This window comes from Dendrobates tinctorius, unplaced genomic scaffold, assembly GCF_039654945.1.
Source record: "Dendrobates tinctorius isolate UK_male_01 unplaced genomic scaffold, ASM3965494v1 ptg000046l, whole genome shotgun sequence".
Classification (NCBI taxonomy): Eukaryota; Metazoa; Chordata; class Amphibia; order Anura; family Dendrobatidae; genus Dendrobates; species Dendrobates tinctorius.
The window spans coordinates 80,129,794-80,156,210 of record NW_027361714.1 but is presented as its reverse complement, the minus strand read 5'-3'; the positions used below and the strand labels follow the sequence as shown (position 1 = coordinate 80,156,210).

The window sequence follows — 26,417 nt, the reverse complement described above, 5'->3', positions numbered from 1 at the left end:
CACTAGTGTGAGCATACCCTTAACCCCTTCCTGACATCAGACGTACTATCCCGTCCATGGGACCCGGGCCCCTATGCCCATGGACGGGATAGTACGTCTCAGCGGCCGGGTGTCAGCTAATTATCACAGCTGACACCCGGCACAATGTGTCAGGGGCGGTCACGGACCGCCTCCGACACGTTAACCCCTTGCACACCGCGATCAAACATAATCGCGGTGCATCGGGGGTTAAAGGGAAGCATCGGCAGGGAGGGGGCTCCCTCCGTGCTTCCCTGAGCCCCCCACGGCAGCGCAATGTGCAGCGCTGCTGCGGGGGGCTCCTTCCCTGCACGCCCCCGAATCCAAGATGGCGACGGGGGCCTGTAGGGAGCCAGCTTCCTCAGTGCCTGCAAAGCGCAGGCATGAGGAAGTCTGCAGCAGTGCCTGTGACAGATCGCTGATCTGTCACAGTGATCTGTGATGTGACAGATCAGCGATCTGTCACAGGACAGTGATGTCCCACCTGGGACTATGTAATAAAGTTTAAAAAAAAAAAGTGTTAAAATAATTTTAAAAAAATCGCCAAATAAATTAGAAAAAAAAAAAAATTCCCACAATAAATCCATTTTTTTGGAAAAAGAAAAAAACAATAAAAGTACACATATTAGGTATTGCCGCGTCCGTAACGACCTGCCCTATAAAACTGTCCCATTAGATAACCCCTTAAAAAATAAAAATAAAAAACCAAGCAAAAAATAATGATTTATTATCATACCGCCAAACAAAAAGTGCAATAACACGCAATCAAAAAGACGCATATAAATATCCATGGTACCGCTGAAAACGTCATCTTGTCCCGCAAAAAGCGAGCCGCCACACAGCATCATCAGCGAAAAAATTAAAAAGTTGTAGCTCGCAGAATAAAGCGATGCAAAAATAATTATTTTTTATATAAAATAGTTTTCATTGCATAAAACCGACAAAACATAAAAACACGACCTAAATGAGCTATCGCTGTAACCGTACTGACCCGAAGAATAAAACCGCTTTATCAATTTTACCGCACACGGAACGGTGTAAACGCACCCCCCAAAAGAAATTCATGAAACGCTGGTTTTTGTTCATTCTGCGTCCCAAAAATCGGAAAAAAGCGATCAAAAAATGTCATGTGCCCGAAAATGGTACCAATAAAAACGTCAACTCGTCCTGCAAAAAATAAGACCTCACATGACTCGGTGGGTCAAAATACGGAAAAATTATAGCTCTCAATATGTGGTGATGCAAAAACTATTTTTACAATAAAAAGCGTCTTTTAGCGTATGACAGCTGCCAAATATAAAAACCGCCATAAATAGTAAATCAAGCCCCCTGTTATCACCCCCTTAGTTAGGGAAAAATAATAAAATTAAAAAATGTATTTCCATTTTCCCGTTAGGGCTAGGGCTGAGATTAGGGTTAGGGGTGTGTTGGCATTAGGGTTGGAGTTAGAATTGGGCACATCAGGTGCTCTCCAAATGCAACATGGCGTCTGATCTCAATTCCAGCCAATTCTGAGTTGAAAAAGTCAAATGGTGCTCCTTCCCTTCCAAGCTCTGCCATGCGCCCAAACAGTGTTTTACCCCCACATGTAGGGTATCAGCCTACTCAGGACAAATTGCAAAACAACTTTTGGTGTCCAATTTCTCCTGTTGCCATTAGGAAAATAAAAAATTGGGAGCAAAAATATCATTTTTGTGGAAAAAAATGATTTTATTTTCACGCCTGGGCGTAATAAACTTCTGTGAAGCACTTGGGGGTTCAAAGTGCTCACCACACATCTAGTTCACGGGGGGGGTCTAGTGTCCAAAATGGGGTCACTTGTTGGGAGTTTCAATAGTTTAGGTACATCAGGGGCTCTCCAAACGCACATGACACCCGCAGACCATTCCATCAAAGTCTGCATTCCAAAACATCACTACTTCCCTTCCGAGACCCGACGCGTGCCCATACAATAGTTTTCTCCCACATATGGGGTATCAGCATACTCAGGACAAATTGGACAACAACTTTTGGGGTCCAATTTCTCCTGTTACCCTTGGGAAAATAAAAAAATTGGGACTAATTGATCATGTTTGTGGAAAAAATTCGATTTTTTTTTTTTTTTTTTTTTTTTTTTTTTTTTTTTTTTTTTTTTTCCATGCCCGGGCATTATAAACTTCTGTGAAGCCCTTGGGGTTCAAAGTGCTCACCACACATCTAGATAAGTTCCTTGGGGGGGGGGGTCTAGTTTCCAAAATGATGTCATTTGTGGGGGGTTTCCACTGTTTTGGTACATCAGGGGCTTTCCAAATGCGACATGGTGTCCGATCTCAATTCCAGCAAAAAGCGTCAAATGGCGCTGCTTCCCTTCCGAGTTCTGCCATGCGCCCAAATAGTGGTTTACCCCCACATGTGGGGTATCAGCGTACTCAGGACAAATTGCACAATAACTTTTAGGGTCCTGTTACCCTTGGGAAAATAAAAATTGGGGGTGAAAAGATCATTTTTGTGGAAAAAATGATTTTTTAATTGTACCGCTGTACGTTATAAACTTCTGTGAAGCCCTTGGGGGTTCAAAGTTCTCACCACATATCTAGATAAGTTCCTTGGGGGGTCTAGTTTCCAAAACGGGGTCACTTGTGGGGGGTTTCCACTGTTTAGGTACATCAGGGGCTCTCCAAACGTGACATGGCGTCCGATCTGAATTCCAGCCAATTTTGCATTGAAAAAGTCAAACGGCACTCCTTCCCTTCTGAGCTCTGCCATGCGCCGAAACAGTGGTTCCCTCCCCCCGACATATCAGGTATCAGCGTACTCAGGACAAATTGCACAATAACTTTTGCAGTCCAATTTCACCTGTTACCCTTGGTAAAATAAAAAAAATTGAACCTGAAGTATTTTTTTTGTGAAAAAAGTTAGATGTTCATTTTTTTTTTTTTTTAAATATTCAAAAAATTCCTGTGACGCACCTAAAGGGTTAATAAACTTCTTGAACGTGGTTTTGAGCACCTTGAGGGGTGCAGTTTTTAGAATGGTGTCACTTTTGGGTATTTTCTATCATATAGAACCCTCAAAGTGGCTTCAAATAAAATGGTGTTGCAAAAATGAGAAATCGCTGGTCAATTTTTAACCCTTAGGCTATGTGCACACGCTGCGGTTTTTGCTGCGGTTCTGCTGCAGTTTTGACCGCAGCAGAACTGCAGCAGTTCTGCAGACAGTGTACAGTAGCATGTTATCCTATGGGATTAACATTCTGCTGTGCACATGCTGCGGATTTTTACCTGCGGAAAAGCTGCGGGTTTTTTTCCGCAGCATGTCAATTGTTTCTGCGGATTCTGCTACGGTTTGCCACCTATTCCATTGTCCAGGTGGCAAACCGCAGGCCAAGCCGCAGGAAAAACCGCAGGTCATTTTACCTGCGGTTCCGCAGATATGAATCCGCAGACGAATCTGCAGTGTGTGCACGTAGCCTTATAACTTCCTAGCAAAAAAAAATTTTGGTTCCAAAATTGTGCTGTTGTAAAGTAAACATGTGGGAAATGTTACTTATTAAGTTTTTTGTGTGCCGTATCTCTGTGATTTAAGGGCATAAAAATTCCAAGTTGGAAAATTGCGACAGTTTCAACATTTTCGCCAAATTTCCGTTTTTTTTTCACAAATAACCGCAAGTTATTTGAATGAAATTTTACCACTAACATGAAGTACAATATGTCACGAGAAAACAATGTCAGAATCACCGGGATCCATGGAAGCATTTCAGAGTTATTACCTCATAAAGGGACAGTGGTCAGAATTGTAAAAATTGGCCCGGTCATGAACGTGCAAAACCACCCTTGGGGGTGAAGGGGTTAAACTTTTCCTCTGACTGTTCCACTCCTGACTTTGGCTGAGAAAACTTACGGTATATAAAATTCTGATCAAATACTGAAGGTGTGAGCGAAGAATAGGCCATTAGTCTAAAAATCCTGGACAACACCTTTAAAGGTTGGCCTGATTAAATCCACGTTCAGCATGTGGTCAGTATTTTATATCCGTAATCAGAAAATCAAATCAAAACCAGGAGTGGAACAGTCAGAGGAAAAGTTTAAGGGTGCGCTCACACTAGTGTATAACAAAATCGCAAAATCGGTCCCATTCTCATCCAGTAAAGTGGGTGATAAATCCAGAAGTGGTGACATGTTTCTATTATACTTTTCCTCTGATTGTTCCTTGCCTGGTTTTGGCTTACAGATACTGATGTAAAATACTGACCAAATACTCACCATGTGCACATGGCTTTATGATTGATTGTTCTCAGCGAGAGAAACAAAATAATAATCTTGTAGTTATGATACCTTTTAATGGATAACAAAATAAGTGATGTCACAAAATAGGCTTTCAAGACTTGTTAGGGTATGTGCACACTTTGCGGTTTCCGCAGCGTTTTTGGCTCTGCAGAAACGCAGCAGATTCTGCTGCGTTGTACAGTACCTTTATTTCCTATGGAAATAAAAAAAAAGCTGTGCACATGCTGCGTTTTTTTCCGCGCGGTTTTGCTGCGGTTTTCAAAACGCAGCATGTCAATTGTTTGGTGCAGAAACGCTGCAGCTTTACACCTCATCCTTTATGAGGTGTAAAACCGCAGATAAACCGCAGAAAAACCGCAGCACTTTGTCCTGCGGATTTCCTGCGGTTTTCTCTACAAAATCCGCAGAGACAAAAAACTATGTGTGCACATACCCTTAGGTCTCTTCATCAGGCATGGTATAACAAGGTATCTGAAGAAACAAATATATACATAAAAGCAGCAGACATAACATAATAAAAGGACATTTAAAAAAAAAACAAACAAACTGTGCTCAGAGAGTGAATCCTTCATTAGCTTAGATAAGTGATGGTGAAAGTTTTATTGTCCCAATATCCATGTAAGATCAAAGACCTGATGCCTTCACTGTCTCTGGAGCAGATTCCTCAGATTTTGCAGAAAGTGGTAAATACTTGTGATAGATTTAGCCCTGTGTGAAGGATATCAAAGACTGGCATAAATTTTTGTTCACAGACCCATTGGTATGTTTGTGATTTGAAGTTGCCTTTTAACCCCTTCGCGACCCAGCCTGTTTTCACCTTTCTGACCTAGCCGATTTTTACAATTCTGACCACTGTCTTTTTATGAGCATATAGCTCTGGAACGCTTCAAGGGACCCCACTGATTCTGAGACTGTTTTCTTGTGACATATTGTACTTCATGATAGCAGTAAAATTTCTTCGACATGACTTGCGTTTTTTTGTGGAAAAAAAAAAAAAGGAAATTTGGCAAAAATTATGAAATTTAGCAATTTTTATGCCCTTAAATCAGAGAGTCATATCGCACAAAATAGTTAATAAGTAACATTTCCCACATCTTTACTTTTACATCAGAACAATTTTGGAAGCAAAATTTTTTTCTGTTGGGAAGTTATAAGAGTTAAAAGTTGACCAGCGATTTCTCATTTTTACAGTAAAATTTGCGAAACCATTTTTTTACAACCACATCACATTTGAAGTCACTTTGAAAGGTCTGTATGATAGAAAATACCCAAAAGTGACACCATTCTAAAAAACCGCACCCCTCAAGGTACTCAAAACCACATTCAAGAAGTTTATTAACCCTTCAGGTGCTTCACAGGAATTTTTGGAATGTTTAAAAAAAGTTGTTGTACAGTTTGTCGTGAGTACGCTTACACTGATACGGTAGGTAAACCACTGTTTGGGTGCATGGCAGAGCTTGGAAGGGAAGGAGCGCCGTTTGACTTTTTCAATGCAAAATTGGCTAGAATTGAAATCGAACGCCATGTCTGGTTTGGAGAGCCCCTGATGTGCCTAAACAGTGGAAACCCCCCACAAGTGGCACCATTTTGGAAAGTAGACCCCCTAAGGAACTTATCTAGATGTGTGGTCAGCACTTTGAACCCCCAAGTGCTTCACAGAAGTTTACAATGTAGAGCCGTAAAAATAAAAAATCCTTTTTTTTCACTAAAATGATCTTTTCGCCTCCAATTTTTTTATTTTCCCAAGGGTAACAGGAGAAATTGGACCCCAAAAGTTGTTGTTTATCCTGAGTATGTTGATACCCCATATGTGGGGGTAAACCACTGTTTGGGCGCATGGCAAAGCTCTGAAGGGAAGAAGCGCCGTTTGACTTTTCAATGTAAAATTGACTGGAATTGAGATTAGTCACCATGTCGTGTTTGGAGAGCCCCTGATGTGCCTAAACAGTGGATTTCCCCCAATTCTAACCCCAACCCTAATGGGAAAATGGAAATAAATACATTTTTTTATTATTTTTCCCTAACTAAGGGGGGTTTGATTTACTATTTATAGCGAGTTTTTATGTTTGGCAACTGTCACACGCTAAAAGACGCTTTTTATTGCAAAAAATAGTTTTTGCATCACCACATTTTGAAACCTATAATTTTTCCATATTTTGGCCCACAGTCATGTGAGGTCTTGTTTTTTGCGGGACGAGTTGACATTTATATTGGTACCATTTTGGGGCACGTGACCTTTTTTGATCGCTTTTTATTCTAATTTTTGGGAGGCAGAATGAACAAAAACCAGCAATTCATGAATTTCTTTGTGGGGGCGTTTATACAATTCCACGTATGGTAAAATTGATAAGGCAATTTTATTCTTCGAGTCAGTACGATGACAGCGATACCTCATTTACCGTATATCTTTTTTTATGTTTTGGCGCTTTTATACAATAAAAACCATTTTATAGAAAGACAAATTGTTTTTGCATCTCTTTATTCTGAGAGCTATAACTTTTTTATTTTTCCGGTGATGGAGCTATATGGCGGCTTGTTTTTTGCGGAAGAAGATGACGTTTTCAGCGGTACCACGTTTATTTATATCCGTCTTGTTGATCGCATGTTACTCCACTTTTTGTTCGGCGGTATTATGATAAAGCATTGTTTTTTTGCCTTTTTTTTAATTTTTTTAATGGTGTTCACTAAATGGGTTAACTAGTGTGACAGTTTTATAGGACGTGTCATTACGGACACGGCGATATCAAATATGTTTACTTTTATTGGTTTTTTTATTTACATGTATTTATAGGTAAAATATTTATTTAATTTTTTTTTCCTTTATTTGTGGATTTTTTTTAATTTTTACACTATATATATATATATATATATATATATATATATATATATATATATATATATAAAAAATTTTTTTTAACATTATTACATTGTCCCAGGATGGGACATTACTATATAAAGTCAGATCGCTGATCTGACACTTTGCACAGCATAGTGTCAGATCAGCAATCTGACAGGCAGTGTAGGAGGCTTCCTGGCGCCTGCTGTTAGCAGGCGCTGACAAGCCACCTCACTGAAGGACCCAGAAGGACACTGCGGCCATCTTGGAGCCAGGGGTCTCTATGGAGACCACCAGGACAACTTGATCGCATCGCGTTGTTCCAATGGGGGTGTGCAAGGAGCCTGCTCCCTGCACGATGATTCTCTATGCCGCTGTCAGTACTGACAGCGGCATCAGAGGGGTTAAATGCTCATTATCAGCGCTAGCACTGATCGTGGGCGTTGCTGCGGGGTTTCAGCTGTCACAGCTGGAACCCGATCACCGCGGCGCTCAGCATGAGGCCGCGGTGATCCTGCCGCCGTAGTAGTACTGCTGAGGGCGGAAATGCAGTTCCCGCAGAGCAGTACTAGTTTGGTGAAGGTCGGGAAGCGGTTAATATAACAACTTTCATATTGTTTATGTTGTGTCCTGGACGACAGAAATGTTTAGCCATAGGTTGATGGATTTTTGTCTGTGATCAAGGGCCGATAAGCTCTCATCCTTGCACTCAGTTTCTGTGCAATATAGAGACCCACTGTAGGACAAATAGTGCACAAAATTAAGTACACCACATTGGAAGAGGAACAAGTGAATGTCCCAGGAATCTTATAGTCCTGCTGTGCATTGCGGATCTGTATTCAGTCTGTGGTCATTACATGAGTGCAGGTTTTGCTGCTCTTCACATTGAAAGGATAGGATCCTCTTGGTGTATCAGAGGGCATTGAGCTTCTGATCACAATATTTCTTAAATTTTGAGGTTGTCTGTAGGATAGCAAGGGAGGGTATTTGAAAATTATTTTCTAGCTGGTCATCTTTTGTGTAGGGTATGGTGAAGTTTTTTGACAGTGTTTCTGAGCACTTCAAGCTGTGGGCTGTCGGTCACCACTGTACATAATTAGTTTCACTCTTTTTTTTCTTTATATTGAAGTAGTTGACTTCTATGGATCCTTGTGGCTCTATTGATCTGATCATCAATGGAGGTGGGTAGCCTTGGTTCAAAAATGTCTTAAGTGTTCATCCCTGTTTGTTGGGTTGGAGCAGATACGATTATTTCTGAGGACGTGGCTGTAGACAATGAACTTTTTAATGTGTTTCGGGTGGAAGCTGTCCCATCTGAGGTATGTGAGCCAGTCAATTGGGTTCCGATACATGGATGTCTGGACTGAACCATTTAGAATTTTTATGGTGGTCCAAATACCATCATAAGAATGTCCTGTTGCCTAGACATAACATAATCAATATGAAAGTGGTTATATTAAAAAGCAACTTCAAATATAAAAAAAACACCGATGGGTTTGTCAACAAAAATTTATGCCAGTCTTTGATACCTTCCACAAAGGATTAAATCTATCACAAGGATTTATGACTTACCGTATATACTTGTGTATAAGCCGACCCGAGTATAAGCCGACCCCCCCCCCCCCCCTAATTTTGCCACAAAAAAACTGGGAAAACTTATTGACTCGCTTATAAGCCTAGGGTGGAAAATGCAGCAGCTACTGGTAAATTTCAAAATTAAAAATAGATACCAATAAAAGTAAATTTAATTGAGACATCAGTAGGTTAAATGTTTTTGAATATCCATATTGAATCAGGAGCCCCATATAATGCTCCATACAGTTCATGATGGGCTCATAAGATGCTCCATACAAAATACACCCCCATATAATGCTGCACAAAGGTTAATAATGGCCCCATAAGATGCTTCATAGACTAATGTGCCCCATATGCTGCTCCATAAAAGTTATGGCCCCATAGGATGTTCCATAGATTATGCCCCTATAAGATGCTCCATAAGATGCTCCATAGATTATGCCCTCATAAGATGTTCCATAGATTATGCCCCATAAAATGCTCCATAGATTATACCCCCATAAGATGCTCCATAGATTATGCTCCATAGATTATGCCCCATAAGATACTCCAAAGATTATGCCCCCATAAGATGCTCCATAGATTATGCCACCATATGCTGCCCCATAAGATGCTCCATAGAATAGGCCCCCATATGCTGCTCCATAGATTATGCCCCCATATGCTGCCCCATAAAATGCTCCATAGATTATGCCCCCATAAGATGCTCCATAGATTATGCCCTATATGTTGCCCCATAAGATGCTCCATAGAATAGGCCCCCATATGCTGCCCCATAAGACGCTCCATAGATTATGCCCCCATATGCTGCTGCAAATTAAAAAAATGACATACTCACCTCGTAGCTGGGAGCCAGGTGCCGGTGTGCTGAGCAGGCGGGGACACCTACACGCTATGGGGGACAGATGCCGGTGTCACCGCTGCTGGCTCAGGGCCCTGGCACCTGAGATACTCACCTGTCCCCGTTCCATCGCTGCCCACAGCTCTGTCTTCCGGGTCCTCTGTCAATGGTCAATGACGTTTAGGCAGAGGGCGCGGCGCGCACTAACTACGTCATCGTGCCTTCTGACCTGAAAATCACAGACAAGAGTACACGGAGGACAGAGCGGCGCGCAGCGGTTTACCGGGGACAGGTGAATATCGCATATACTTACCCCCTCCTGTCTCTGCAGCCCCACTTCTCTCACGGTCTCCCTTCCTTCCTTCAGTGGTCACGTGGTACCGCTCATTAAGTCTTTTTGTATATATAAATATGTGTGTGTATTTCTTCAGATACTTTGCTATACCATGCCTGATGAAGGGACCTATTTTATTTTTATTATCCATTAAAAGGTATCATAACTACAAGATTATTATTTTGTTTTTTTTTTCCCAATAAGAACAATCAATCTTTTTTTTTCAACTGGCTAACACTTTACCAAAACCTTTATTCCTTTTGGCCTTATAATGTAATACTGCATACATTAAAGAAGCTCATCCCTAAGTGGTATAGTAGTGAGTTTAGCCGCCATGATGCCAAACACTTTTATGCCATTAAACTGCTAAAGTTAAGCGCCTTGTAGCATATTCCCAAACAATTAAGAAAATGTCAAGCTCTTCACTGTAGATGTAATTTATGTTAACACCCACTCATTTCAAAGCTGTTCAATTTTCATTATGACATTTCCATGTTATGAATATTGCTCAACTACTCTTTGGTTGTTGTTATTTGTTCTTTTTTAATTCTCTTCTAAGAGAAATGTTAGGGATCGCACATGTGATGTTTCACACCTATTTTTTTGGTATTGATGGCTTTATTAGGCATCAGCCCATCGACTTGCATTCCAAATTTTTATTAATTTAATTGTTTTCAATAGAAATAAATGGCATTGCACATGGCCAACAGTCATACTTCATTTTTTTTAACCTTTCAGTTATGAAATGCTTGTTGGACCTACTCTGTAATTCATCCTACTTGCTCCTACAGTGACGTCTCCAGATATTTATAAAAAATATGTTCTGTTTTACGTGAATTTTCAGCTGTACGTCCAAGAGCTTGTACAATGGCCCCCTTAAGTACTGTAAGCTGCAGCATGTTCAGATGGGTGACAGCTGTTTTGATGGCTCCACAATGCTGTCCAAATTGAATTTTGTTCCATCTCGGGCCTGTTTCTGGTTTACTTTATTGGCATGGAACTTAATTTTATCTGACAGCAAGTGTTGTGTGTGGGGAAATACCAAAATGCCAACACTGCTGATCTCCATTAAACTCACACCATATGTTGTAGATCATATAGCACAAGTCAACATAAATCTTGATAACATCCAAAGTGTATAGAGAGAGCATTGTTGTGCACAACCTGATTTCCTGTTTTACCATTTCAGTTGTGGACGCAAAAAAACGATTTTTGGCCTAATGCCAAAAAACAATAATCCAATATGGTTTTTGCTTTATTCTGCTGCACCTCTACCGTTAGAAAACATGCGCTCTGCACTAGAGATAGCCGTCTGATTGCTGCTCTACTGATGCTTATAGGGGTTCTCCGAGAATTCCTAAGAGTAGGGAATGTCAAACAATAACCAATCAATTAAGGTCTCACATTGAATTTTTGATTCTGCATATCTTCACAGCGCAAAAAAAAAACCGCAGCGTCTTACCAACTTCAGTAAAGTGTATGGGATTTATAGAAATCTCATGGCCACTGTGCTTCCGCTTCTCATGCACACTCTTTAATTTTTTTTTTTCGCAGCTAAGGCCTCTTTCACACTTCAGTTTTTTTCATCAGTTCAAATCCGCCAAAAAGTCTGACAAGCGGATCCGTTGTTAACTGATGTGAACGGATGGCACAGGATCCGTTTTTAGACGGATCCTGAAAATGAGGAAATTTAAAGGAAACGCTGTCCGGGAAGGAGAGAGAAGGAGGGAAAGAGAGAGAGAGAGAGACAAAATGAATGAATTAATGAATTGAGGATCCGTTTTTTTCAAAACCTGGCGGATTGTGACTGATTGTAAAAAACTGAAGTGTGAAAGAGGCCTAAGAGAAATTGACATGCTGCGGTCTGGAAAGACGCGCTGTATGTCAGTCTCCGCAGGTGACTGTGGAGGCATAGTGGACATGGGATTTCTTGAAATCCCATCAACTATGCTGTAACATCTGGCCACTGCGGGTTGGGCGCTGCATAAATACAAAACATCAAAGCCACAGCAATTACTGATCATGTGCACATGCCCTAACTAGTCTGTTTCTGATTGACCTAATTGAAAAATCCTATAAATACAATTAACGGTCATAGCGAATATTAACGAGCACATTTTGTACTGACTTTCCATGGATCACGTAACATTTCAGTCTGTATAGATAGGATACATTTTGGATTTTCCTGTATTAATTGTAAAATTTTGTTCCCTTGTTTTACAGGCCCAAGAACTGACAAGCGACCCTATAAATGAAACCCTTTGCCAAAACTGCTGTCAGCAAGCAGACAGTGATACTGTTTACAGCTTATGACCTTTTCATGAATCCTGCACCAATCTCCGAACCTTGCAATGACTGTTAGCAGATATCCTTCAAACTCAAGTAACGCTCCTTCCAGGATAATCCGGTCACCTCCCTCCTTCATTGTTCAAGTATGCAAAAGTGTCTGCACAAGAGGAGAACCTACATGGAAGAATGTGATCTTGTGGGCACCGTCTTGTTCTGCAGTGGTGTTTGTCTACATAGCTGGCATAGCTGCCATGCATCACGTCCCCACCAGCCGTACACCTCTGACCTGTGCTGCCCATTTTGTAGGGGAGGATCACACATTTGCAATCCATATTTTTTGTTTTTTTTCATAATTTTTCCCATTTACTAGCACCTGTAATAGGAATATTCTGACAGTATTCATATAAGCTAACAGTCAATCTACTGCCTCTCCGTTATGCCAAAAAGGCAGAATTTTCCATGGAAGACGCTTTACTTATTACTGTCCTTTCCATTTGCAACGTTTTTTGGTTGTTTTTTTTTTTTCCTTTTAACGATGCAATTCAGGGATAAATATGTTGCTGACATGGTACTTTCTTCCAGTCACCCAAATCATATGTATACTGCTGTATTTTACTAATATATCCAGAACAGTGGAGTTTATACAGTTTGTTCTTGATTCATGTGTTAGTTTTTTTTTTTTGTTTTTTTTTTTAAAGCTTCTTATCACCAAATGGCCAGAAAGGGATTTCCATAGGATATGTGGCCAACATGGCAGTCTATTGGCAATGCTGTGTATGTATGTGTACCAAAACAACCACTGTACACGGGGCTTCGTACCAAGCGTTGCACTACATGGGGCTTCCGTCACTTGGCTTTCAATAATATATTTTGCATTCAGAAACCCTTAATGGAAGAATAAGATAAAACCCCAAGAGGGATTTCAGGTTACATTATTATGTGGAAAGCACATTGGTGCTGAAGAAGGCCTTCCGTATTAATGCTCAATATGTCTGATCCTTTTTTTTTTTAATTTTTTGTTTTATTTTTTTTTTTTTGTTATTTTCTTTTTTTTTGGGGGGGAGCATATTGTGAATGAACATCAATGGTACATTATTGCAACTTGGTATCTAAAGTACAGAGGCAAGTGATCTCTCTCTATATACAGTATATATATTAGTTCTGTACTTGATTGATATATGAAGACTTTCTCCTTTGCATTATGGCATTATGAATATAAATATATAAATATATTTTGTTATGTACAGAGATTAATCATTATGCATGAGCGTTAGGAAGCAGAGGCAAACTAGTTTTTTTTTTGTTTTGTTTTTTTTTCCTTCTTTACAGAAAGGATAAGCGCATGCGTCCCTATGACGTGGCCAGTGTAATGTTAGAAACATAAACTAATTTACCCCTCTACTGAATTTCTAATTTCCAGACCTGGCAATTATCATTATCTTTACTTGTGTGTTGTTCCGTGACATTTGTGATCCTTTGATTTTATCGTCTGTACCATTCATTATCAGTCATTACATCAATGCATGTGGCTGAACGTAGCACTCTTACCATGTTTGCCCGACGCACCTGCGCTTGCACTATATATGTAGCATACATGAATTAGTCCTCACGGATCAATATAACTGACCAGTACCCGGTGCTCATAGTTCACTGTGTCGGCAAAGATGGCTAATTTCCTCCAGCACGATATATAGATTATTGACCCTAGAAGTATTAGAAGCTGTGACTTGGTAACATTGGCAGTGGCTCGGTTTACATAGTATTCACCCTAATTTCCTTCTTCCATACAGTAGTTGCTAAAAGGGACTCTGTCACCCGTTTTTGACACCTAATCTGAGAGCAGTATAGTGAAAAGGCAAAGTCCCTGATTCCAACGATGTGTCACTTACTGGGTTGTTTGCTTTAGTTTTGATAAAAAAATGACTAGAGGACAAGTAAACACCAGCTGCCATGTTGTCCAGCATATTCTTGAGCTCTGTAGAACCACGCCCCCCCACTGATTGGCAACTTTCTGCCTATGAGCAGTGTACACAGAAAGCTGCCAAACAGTGGTGTGGGCGGGGTTATACAGAGCTCAGCTTTCAGAATACTTGCAGATCTGAAGCAAAACTGCAGTAAGCAGCCCAGTTAGTGATACAGCGTTGGAATCAGGGTCTTCACCTCTACATCGTGCTGCTCTCAGATGGGACAGCAACAACCTGGTGATAGACTCCCCATCTAAATGTGAATAGGTGTGTAAAAGATAGCTAAGTGTATCTCCTGTATGTACTAAACACAGTGAATGTGTTCATGTTTTCACCTGCACTTGTTCTAAGTCTTCTGCTTTTTACAAAAGCTGAATAATGAACACAAGAAAATAGTGATTGGAGAAGAATCCACATATTGGTGGACCCATAGTTTGTATTTCTCTTAAAGCGCAGATCACAGTACACGCGGACGATTGCATAGCAATGGCTATTAGGTCATTCATATATTCATAGCTACTTACTTGTAACAAACACCATGATTTTTCACAAGTTTTTTTCTTTGAGAGTTTTTTCCTGCTCTTATTTCCCTAAAAAGAAGCCTATTAAAATGCCATAAATCATGCTGCATATAAAAAAGTGACAGAGAACCAAAAAAAACCACCAAAAAAGCGCCACTAAGGCGCAGTAGGATGCTGCATATTAACATGAGATAAGAAACCTGGATCAAGGTTTTTTTGCCAAAAAAAAATCCAGAAAAAATACAACCTTCCCCCACCCTCAAAAAAGGTTTTAAATAAGGCCACCCTAAATTGAATTCATGTATAACTATGTGTCCAATAAAAAGGTGCTTAACCTTCCACTAACCTGGTGCTTGATGTGTTCAGGGCCCAAAATCTTGGATCTTGGCCTTCTGACATGCGTGAATTCTTGCCATATAGTTTAGCTTTAACTTGTTTATTTCTGTTCCCAAGGGCTTACTATAGGAAAAAAAAAGCTCTTTTTATTAAAATGTGAAAACCGTCTTATTTCTTAGGTCAGATATGATTGCTTGGAGTTACGGGCCCGCAGCCCGAGGCTGCACTACTGAGAGACTCTCACATGTTACTAAATGAGGCATGGCGTCCATTACAATCACAAAATGCATGGTGGTCCATTGTATTTCGTGATTTGGATCCGCACACCATCTCCATGAAAATCCTGCACCTGACCATTCTGAGGATACATATCACCGCCATTCTGATCAGGTTGGGGTACAATGTAAAAACAACATTATTAAACACTTTCTTTATGGTAGGTTGTCCACCTTTTCGGACCTTAAAAATATTGTGCGCAAAGTTGGATCACCTTTTTATGCTTCTGTAGCCGTCCTTTGGTGGTCACAAGAGGGTTTTAATAATTTTATAAATGTTTATTACTGAAATCCATTGTGTGTTTTTTGCATTCATATATATCATGAAAAAGTCAAGGGTATGACCGGAGAACAAGCCAGTATTTATCTTTCAGCCATTCATACAGAAGACCCATAAATGTGTGATAACGAGGGCGAGGAATGCGATCCACAGGCTAATAACGCTTCAATAGTAGCCACAGTACATTTTGCAGAGTTAGTGTCTTCTCCTTTGTCATCGTGCCCCTCGGGCGCCTTTCCTTAGTGGCACACATTGGTGACATTGCACAAACGCTAACATGATGCATTTTGATGAAGGTGAATTTATTGCTGCTCTCAAAGGGCCTCATCAATACTGCCAAGAAAGGTTCAAAATATATTGCTCCTGTAACACTGCGGCTGCGTTCACACACTGCAGCCGGGGTGCGATTAGTTTTCTTGTAGTTGCTGCAGCAATTTTACACAATCACGTAAGATATGGTGAACAGCGTCCTATATGCTTAGAATACAATCGTGGTCCATTCTCTGACCTTGTTTTGTAGGCATCTGATTGAGGCTTCAGTGATCGTTTGAGGTTCAGGTCTCAAGATTTGCTTTTTAAAGGAAAACTCCAGGGAAAATGAATAAGAGCAAATATGACAGTCCCCATACTTGTAACTGGCCAATATTGCTGCTAGATTGCTCTTTTACACCCTGTTCACATTGCCATCGTAGTGACTATTTGTAATGTGTCAATGACCTGTTTGGCCTCTGTTGTCCTGTTTCACTGCTTGGTGTTTTTGCTACTGTTGTACAGCATTCTGGGGTTAGTTCTGACTACAAACCGTCTCCGATAGTAAGGATGAGCGCCTGTGTCCCTATGGGGAGTGTACCCTCAGGCACCCCAGTATAGATTGTGTTCTTCACTGTTTATGCAGATCCATGCTTTTTCAGATACTACATAGTAGGTCAACAGCAGACAAATGGAGGACAGACCATACGTAAATGAGCTCTTCTCCAGAAGAAGTCGCCATAGCGAGAGCTGCAATATGACTTATTAGTCCAAAGGGAAAAGAACCCATCTGTACACAGTTTCGGGGTTCTTGCCTCATTAGTATGGAGCAAGGTATTGTTTGGCGAGGTGTGACGTCTATATGCTACTGATTCTCCTTGAATGGAAGCTAATTTGCATCATTTTTTACCCCGGCAGCATTGCTTGGGCTGTGAGACTTCCTACACCATCTTAGAGGTATTTGCTAGGGAAAAAAACAGTACTCAATGGCCCTGATTCGTCAAGACCGGCGAGGAAATCGAGTTGCTACTGATTCTTTAAGAAGGTACTCATTTCTTTATGAATCAGGAGGTTCAGTGACTGGAGGGAGATTTCTGGCGTAGGGAACGCCACAACTTGTGAGTTAGACAAGCTGTGACGTCCCGCCACCGTCGTGCCCCCATCTCATTTCAGCACCACCTATTTTGTCAGAGCTGGGAGAAATTGCATGAAAATTCTTAACCTTTTCAAAGCTTTTATGACACTTTCATGGATCGAGTTTAGAAGGGGGGAAGGCGGCTATCGTCTGCCTCAGTTTTAGGTGCTTTCGCATTGCATTCTGGTACCTGTTCCTTAGCCCTGTCGTGGCTTGTGTCTGAATCTACCGCTAATTAGGATTTTGACATATACGCTGATGGCGCCATATACTATAAGGATGCTAATAGGGTGAACATGTGCCCTCTCGTGCATAATTTCCGGGCATACACACCTACTGGAGGCGGACACTCAGCCGTAGTCGACTCCAGTAGGCGTACGTTTCTGGAAATGATATGCAAGAGAGCACGTTTGCTCTGTCGGCAACATTATAGTCCATTACTCCTTCGGTGCATACGTCCGAATCTCATTTTGCAGGGGGTTCCGATGCAAGACCTGAGGGACCAGTGAATGGGTGCCTGAATGTGAAAGCCACCTTATGAGTGGCCAATCTCACAGCAGGGGAGCTGCCACAATACAGCTTACCGTGATAAGATGGTGATCACATACCAAGGGAAAGTATGACTAACCGTTCAGAAAAACGGACATGGAGACTATAGCAAAAAACGTGTGCATCATGTCTTGGTTGGAGTCGTCTATAGCTTACCGGTTACCCAAAAACAACATTTTTCAATGTAAAACTGAACTTTTCCTCGAACTGAACCATGGCAGGTCTGGTAAAGTTTTCAAAGAAATCGTAGTGATTCTTGATGGATTCCACTGACTTTTAGGCTTTCGAGTGTTACAGCAAGAATTACCCTGCAGACTTCACTATTTTTGTTATCAAGAACCTCGGAAGCGTGCACAGACATTACCAGATCCTTAGGCAGTTAGCACGACCACCAAAAGTTACCGATGGTAATCCAGTATACATATGGCAGCTTCTCTCAACCCTTAAGGACGAATGATGGTGACTACATTCTATTTTGCATGAAAAGCACAGGCTATGGCCAGAAGACCGCAGCGGAAATTATACACGTTTTTGATGAATTTTTTGGTGCTAGGACATTTTGATCTGAATGGCAAAAAAACTGGTAAAAACGCTGGAAGAATTAACAAGCTGTTTTTTTTGTTTTGTTTTTTTAAATGCACCACAAATTAATAGCATAGGCAAATATATACAGATTTTTGATATCTCATTTTGCCATTACTGTAAATCGCTGTGTTTTTTCTGCACGAAAAAAAGCTATGTGTGAACAAGCCCTTAGTAGGTCTTCTTAGTTATTTTTTTACTGCTATCAATATTTATCTTTTATCTTTGTATTTCGGATATGCCATATCACTTTCTCATAGAATTCATTAAAGTTCCCTTTAAAAGATTTGAGTAATTTTGCAATCTTTTACAGCTCCAAGCAACTAAAAGAAAACAATGTAACCTGCAAATAGTCTTGATGAAAAATCTCCTACTGTTTGTGTACACTGGTCCTGTGCAGACAGATGTGTCTCCTTGGTTACGCTAAAAATAAACAGTCATGGGTAACAATCTTTCTTTGTGATGTAACCAAGCTGATACAAAGAGCTGCATAGTATATACAAAACCGATTTTTAACTCGTTAACAATCTATGTCGTACATTGTTTTCATAGGTCAATAACAAAAGTACAATGCAGTCTCAGGACCTGAGCTTGCTGCGTACCAGAGCGACGCCAGTGGTGTTACACAGCCAGCATCGTCCTGTAGCGGTAGAGGCTAAAACGAGGTCTGATCGTTGTAGCTCAGCCACTTAATGCCATTGTCCATCTCTGACAAAGGCATTTAAATGACGTCAGTGCCAGCATGCAGACTTCAGCTTATACAGTACTATGAACAGAAAAATGAAAAAGAAAATAGCGACGGAAACAAATATATATATTTTTTTTTTACAAATTAAAAAAAACACCACTAAAATAACATGAAAATTGTACAGGTTTGGTATCACCGTAGTCGTACTGAACTGGAGAATATTTTGCCAGTTCATTTTCACCTCACAATAAATGGATTATGTTGACTATATGGTAAAACTGACCTGCCATTATGATTCTCCAGGTCATTATAAGTTCACAGACACCAAACATGTCTAGGTTCTCTTTTATTTAATTGGTGGAAAAAAAAATGAAAGTTTGTAAAAAGGAAAAAAAATGGCGCCATGTTCTGAGACCCGTAGCGTCTCCATTTTTCGGGATCTGGGGCTGGGTGAGGTTTTTTTGTGGGCGCCAAGCTGATGTTTTTATTGATACCATTTTGGGGTATATATGATGTTTTGATCACCCGTTATTGCATTTTATCGCCATCCACCTGCGGCTGTTAGAGGCACATGACATCTGATCACCAAAGCGGGGGAGGCAACTTGTGACATACCTATATGTCATAGGTCGTAAGGGGGGTAAATTATATGGTAAAGTGAATGGTGTCATTCAACTAGAAAAAGGAAACAAAACTACAACTCATCTCTCAAAAAAATAACAAGCCCTCATACGGCTATGTCGAGGGTAAAAAAAAAGAAAAGATGGAAGAAAACGGCACAAAGATGAAAAATTTTTGCGCCAGTAAGTGGTTAATCAAGACTGTTTGCGGAGTTGCTTATTTTTTATTTTAAGCGCATTGGAGTGTTAAAAATGGCTGCAAACTGCGCATAGCATTTAAAATGGAATTTCCAAGCTGATGGTTGAGCCTTGCCAGTGACACAGCGATAGTCTCAGACTTGTTAATCCGATGTTATGATGTTTACAGGAAGGAATACTTTAGTCAATATGGTCTGTGTTAGCACGCTTGTCATTTAAGAAACCTCAAGCACAGCACATTCAGCAGCTACGCGATACTGTAAAGTGTTCCCCGTTCCCCTGTTTCCAGGATGCCCGGTCTCCGCTCGGAGGCGTTTATCGGGGCAGATTTGTCAGTATTTACATTATGGGAAATGTCCTAGTTTTGCATTAGTACAATGTAGCAGAATACGTTCTAGTAAACCAAGCTGAACTCGCTGATCACTCACACTTACTTCCATCTGAGCTGCTGCATCAGAATGGGACGAGATGTGTTCAGCGTCAGGAAGCTGCTTGTCATGTCTGCTGCTCATGGAATTTTATTCTTAATGGTGCTGTAATGGGCACTGAAATCTCCTTTACTGGAATCCATACATACACAATCGGGGCTTGCATAACCCCTCCAGGACAGGGGTGCGTCATGCCTATTGCCTAGCAGTATAGTACAAAAGTCATTCTTTGGCTCCACTCGATCTGCTTATTACCTTTGCAAATCTGGTCTTCAAGAAGGAAAAAAACCACCACGCTATTGAACAAATTACTGCACAGGAAACGAGACACAATCCCAATTTATAGGAAGGATTATTTCTTAACTTGGACAAAAATGATCTCTGGATTCCAAAGTTATAAACAGATCTTCTGCTGACTTCAACATTTTGCCTATGTCGGCCTCCATTTCAATAGCGTCCCAAAAAAAAATAGCTAAAAATGACAAGGGCATCGCCAATGTATAATGAGAGCGAGGAGAGGGCAAAGTAATTTCATTCTGTACAAGGAATACATTGATGCGAGTGGAACTGTAACTTGTAATGACCCCTATTCATCAGCTCTCCCATTTGTACTGTTTTTAATAGGTCCCTTCTGTGCTTCAGAGACCACCAGTTAACTAGTATTGATTCGCCCGGCTTTGATCTGTTGATCTTTCGAACAGTTACGGGATTCATTAACAGTGGGAAAATGTATGACAATCTGAGATGGCTTTTAGATTGATTCATTAACATGGTACAATAGTAAATTTTGCTACTATACATAATTCTAAAAGCTCTTCAAAAATTTTTTAGAGTCCTTCTTTAAATGTGCATTTATGTCATTGTATATAAATATATATATATATTTGGAAAATGCTTACCTAAACCAAATGAAAATAATTTCCCAAATCAGTGGCTTTGTTTCTCCAGTATTGCTAAATGAACATGCCCGAAATTTAGTCTTTGTCTCCTGTCGAAAACCCCTATCTAGTTTCTTAGCATTTCTCCCTGGCCTTCACACCCATTACTTTTACGTTGCTTAAGTGAATATAGGAAAACTCTTACGTTTTCTGCCATTTTATGTCTTTGATAAAAAAACTATATATACCCATACAAATGCTATACGGAGTGAAACATATACCAGTGTTATGGAAAATAAAGCGGCTGCAATCTCATAACTGATGAGTTCTCTTGTAAGTGGCGGCCTACCTAGTGAGTATTGCAGCTGTGCTAGAGAGTTGACTTGTAAAGGAACCCTGTTTATAAAGAGCATTAATTCAATTAACTATAGTTTAGTTTTTTCTTTTTACTTGTGTATCCTGTTATGTCTATAAAGTCAGAGATCAGATAGTATTACTTTACCTTTAAGTGTAGTGTCTCCTCTTTTCCACATGGTAGACTTTTGCTATGTCCTTACAATTATGTCATGAGTAGAGATGAGCGACTTTGCCTTTTTTAGGGTCGAGTCGGGTTTCATGAAACCTGACTTTCTCAAAAGTCAAGTTGAACGAAATCGGTCGACTATAGGGAAAAGTCAGGAAAAATCAGGAAACGCGAAACCCAATGCAAGTCAATGGGGAGAAAAGTCGGCAGTTGGTGGAGGACTGTAAACACACCTGGCATGAAATTTAACCCTAGAGGCGGCAAAATCTCTCTTCTCTCTCTCTCTTTCTTCTCTCTCTCTCTTCTCTCCCTCTCCCTCTCTCCAGCTACGCTCCACTTCTCTCATTGGCTGAAAAAAGTCACGTGCAAGCATTCGGCGAAACCCGACTTTGACGCTTGGGTCGCCGACTGCATGGCCAACTTCACACTGTGGTCGGGTTTTGTTTCATGAAACCCGACTTTGGCGAAAGTCGGTGACTTTTGAATCTGACCGACCTGTTGCGCTCAACTCTAGTCATGAGATATTTCCTTGACGGTGCATAATTTTTAGGCTGATCTCTAATTTTATCTAATATAGATGAAGGAATAAGTGGAGACGGAATCGGTGCTTTCTATAGTCATGACAGGCGTAGATGGAGATTGTGGAAGAGAGGAGCGCCCCCCCATGTAGAAGAGTGTACATTACACCAGCCAACATATTTCTGTATGTCTTTTAATAATGTATATTGTCAGAACACATTCACTTCCACTTTGTTCATGAAGGAATATCAGAGGTGTTGGTGTCGTCAAAGTTTACATGTTTTCACATGACCTGTGTAGCCTACGCCGGGTGCTTTTATTTTGAAATCATTTACACTAATTGCCACGGGAAGGCGAACAGCCCACAACTAGACTACCTTTTACCCACCACCCTGATTTGGACACCTCTTTCGTTCCAATTGCAATAGAAAAGCATTGCTTTACTCCACGTGGTGTTAGTAGGTATTGCCTTGTGTATTCCATTTTAAATTGTAACCTAGTTTGTAAAAAAGAAAAAAACAACAAAAAAGAAAAACTAAGAAGATGGTGATGCATGTAAATAAAGCATAATGGATCTCTGACCTGGCTTATTGTTTGAGATTTATTTCTTAAAAAAATTGTGTTCTCTTGCACAGGGCTGTCACCGATTACATAAAATAGATTACATACACAATGCACAAAATAAACTGCGTATCAAAAGTCACAACATGACCGCATGGGAATATTACATTGTGACTAGAATTGAAGAAATGATTCGCAGAGGATCAGTTTCAAGTGGAATTTCCTGAAATTCACAAATTCAATTTACAGATACACACACACACAAAAAACTTTGCCTTGCGCCATTTTCCACACTGGTGAAACATCATTGAGAAGGCAAGCATCATTTTGTGTTGACGCACATGAATGCCTGCAGCTAGGTCATCGTGCAGATAATCATACCTTGTACATTGGTGGTCTGTACCTGGGCCATCACAGATTAGCTCTCATCAAAGTACAGTAAATATCGAGCAGTAGTTTTCCATCTTCAGAGTCACTGGTTAAGTCTCCTGTACAGTACAAGCTCTTATGGTCAGCAGTAGAGATGAGCAACTTTGCCTTTTTTAGGGTCGAGTCGGGTTTCATGAAACCCCACGTTCTCAAAAGTCGAGTCGAACGAAATCGACCGACTATAGGGAAAAGTCGTGAAGCACGAATCCCAATGCAAGTCAATGGGGAGAAAAGTCGGCAGTGAGTGGAGGACTGTAAACACACCTGGCATGAATTTTAACCCCAGAGGCGGCGAAATCTCTCTCCTCTCTCCCTCCCACTCCAGCTACGCTCCGCTCCGCTTCTCTCATTGGCTGAAAAAAGTCACGTACAAGCATTCAGCGAAACTCGACTTTGACACTTGGGTCGCCGACCGCATGGCCAACTTCACACTGTGGTCGGGTTTCGTTTCATGAAACCCGACTTTGGCGAAAGTCAGCGACTTTTGAATCTGACCGACCTGTTTCGCTCAACTGTAGTCAGCAGGGATGTCTCCTGTAGAGTACTAGCTCTTATTATATGAGCTGGAGAGTATAAGCTCTTATGTCAGAGGAGAGCTCTTTCTCTCCTGGAGAGTATAAACTCTTATGGTCAGCAGGGTCCTCTTTCCTGGAGAGTATAAGCTTTTATGGTCAGCAGGGTCCTCTCTCTTGGAGAGTGGCAATCTATTTACATGCAAAATTCAATGAAAAAGTCATTTAAACCATGACTGTTTGTTCTAAACCGGCTGGTTGAATTTATATGAACATTTGAAACATCACTAAATGCAGTGTGTATGTTAGACAGGCATTGTGTTCCCCACTATCATATGTTGCTCACTTATACTGCTGCATACAAAGAAAATATGCAAATTACTTGGTGGTTTAAAGTTATGCTTCCATTTGAACTCTATGCCCAAAAAACCTTACAACCGTAAAAAAATGTGGCCCATGTCTAGCTAGATATCATGTTGAATAGAGTATACATGCAGTCAGTAATGTAATCATCATAATGACAAAAACACCTTTATCACAGAAAATATCTTCCCTTCAAAAAAAAAATCTTAAGAGATTCTTGCTGTTTGATATATTCTTTCATGTCAAACATAAATCTCAATAAAAACAGAAACCATCACAACATTGTGAACACTGGGATCCTTAGGATTTGACCAAGGACAGCATCTGCATGGAGTTTGTATGCGTTCCTCATATTTCTGTGGATTTCTTTTGGTACTCTACTTTCATCAAACTGCAGAAACACACTGATCAGTCAAATGACTTCCTACCCAAATGTGTGAAGGGGACAAGAACTGAGATCTGTCATGTACGGGTAAGTAAGACGCAAGCAAGAAACGGGTTAACACAACGTAAATAAATGTGATAGGCCAGCCCACTAGATTAATATTCCAACACCGGAAAGAAAAGTCCAGGGTTATTGGTTGCTATTGGTTGTCCCTTCTTTAATATCCTTTTAGGTACAAAATGTTTAAGACTGAAGCCAACAGGGAACTAGTACAGCTAAAAGGTTCCATTTATACAGTCATATGTAAAAGTTTGGGCACCCCTATTAATATTAACCTTTTTTCTTTATAACAATTTTGGTTTTTGCAACAGCTATTTCAGTTTCATATATCTAATAACTGATGGACTCAGTTATATTTCTGGATTCAAATGAGGTTTATTGTACTAACAGAAAATGTGCAATCTGCATTTAAACAAAATTTGACCGGTGCAAAAGTATGGGCACCCTTATCATTTTCTTGATTTGAACACTCCTAACTACTTTTTACTGACTTCCTGAAGCACTAAATTGGTTTTGTAACCTCATTGAGCTTTGAACTTCATAGCCAGGTGTATCAAATCATGAGAAAAGGTATTTAAAGTGGCCACTTGCAAGTAGTTCTCCTATTTGATTCTCCTATGAAGAGTGGCATCATGGGCTCCTCAAAACAACTCTCAAATGATCTGAAAACAAAGATTATTCAACATAGCTTTTCAGGGGGAAGGATACAAAAAGTTGTCTCAGAGATTTAACCTGTCAGTTTCCACTGTGAGGAACATAATAAGGAAATGGAAGAACACAGGTACAGTTCTTGTTAAGCCCAGAAGTGGCAGGCCAAGAAAAATATCAGAAAGGCAGAGAAGAAGAATGGTGAGAACAGTCAAAGACAATCCACAGACCACCTCCAAAGACCTGCAGCATCATCTTGCTGCAGATGGCGTCACTGTGCATCGGTCAACAATACAGCGCACTTTGCACAAGGAGAAGCTGTATGGGAGAGTGATGCAAAAGAAGCCGTTTCTGCAAGCACGCCACAAACAGAGTCGCCTGAGGTCTGCAAAAGCACATTTGGACAAGCCAGTTACATTTTGGAAGAAGGTCCTGTGAACTGATGAAACAAAGATTGAGTTGTTTGGTCATACAAAAAGGCGTTATGCATGCGCTGTATTGTTGACCGATGCACAGTGACACCATCTGCAGCAAGATGATGCTGCAGGTCTTTGGAGGTGGTCTGTGGATTGTCCTTGACTGTTCTCACCATTCTTCTCTGCCTTTCTGATATTTTTCTTGGCCTGCCACTTCTGGGCTTAACAAGAACTGTACCTGTGTTCTTCCATTTCCTTACTATGTTCCTCACAGTGGAAACTGGTTAAATCTCTGAGACAACTTTTTGTATCCTTCCCCTGAAAAGCTATGTTGAATAATCTTTGTTTTCAGATCATTTGAGAGTTGTTTTGAGGAGCCCATGATGCCACTCTTCATAGGAGAATCAAATAGGAGAACTACTTGCAAGTGGCCACTTTAAATACCTTTTCTCATGATTTGATACACCTGGCTATGAAGTTCAAAGCTCAATGAGGTTACAAAACCAATTTAGTGCCTCAGGAAGTCAGTAAAAAGTAGTTAGGAGTGTTCAAATCAAGAAAATGATAAGGGTGCCCATACTTTTGCACCGGTCAAATTTTGTTTAAATGCAGATTGCACATTTTCTGTTAGTACAATAAACCTCATTTGAATCCAGAAATATAACTGAGTCCATCAGTTATTAGATATATGAAACTGAAATACCTGTTGCAAAAACCAAAATTGTTATAAAGAAAAAAGGTTAATATTAATAGGGGTGCCCAAACTTTTACATATGACTGTAAGTGTAATATGTGGTTTATAGTCCTACAAAACAGGCTGCAAGAAGGAAAACCCAAGGTAGAGGTGCTCTGGACCAGAGATGTCGAGATAGAGCTTAGGTTGCAAAAAAATGCAGCACTTTTATAACCATTCTTGCCAGTTGTGCTGCTTGTGCTTTCTTACATCTTCATGAGGAAGTGTGAACCAGTGATGGACACTGAAGCGTCCAATTCATCATGGTGTTTATTCCAGAATTTTGGAGTTAAACACCTTTAAATGTCACTGAATTTTTGCACAACGCTAAGTTGATCAAAAAGATTGTAACTTGATGTTCTTATACCAGTTTCGGACAGCTCCACCAAAATGGGAGGAAGCGGAAC

The 26,417-nt window shown here is 40.4% G+C and overlaps 1 protein-coding gene across 2 annotated transcripts in view; it reads left to right on the top strand.

Annotated features, from left to right (window-relative positions):
* FOXO3 (forkhead box O3) overlaps positions 1–22,484 on the top strand; it is a 148,866-nt gene extending 126,382 nt beyond the window's left edge. For both annotated transcript variants that reach the window (XM_073576052.1, XM_073576053.1), the window contains exon 3: positions 12,093–22,484. The gene's annotated coding sequence lies outside the window, so the exon portion shown is untranslated. The remainder of the gene's footprint in view (positions 1–12,092) is intronic.
* The last annotated feature ends 3,933 nt before the right edge of the window (positions 22,485–26,417 follow it).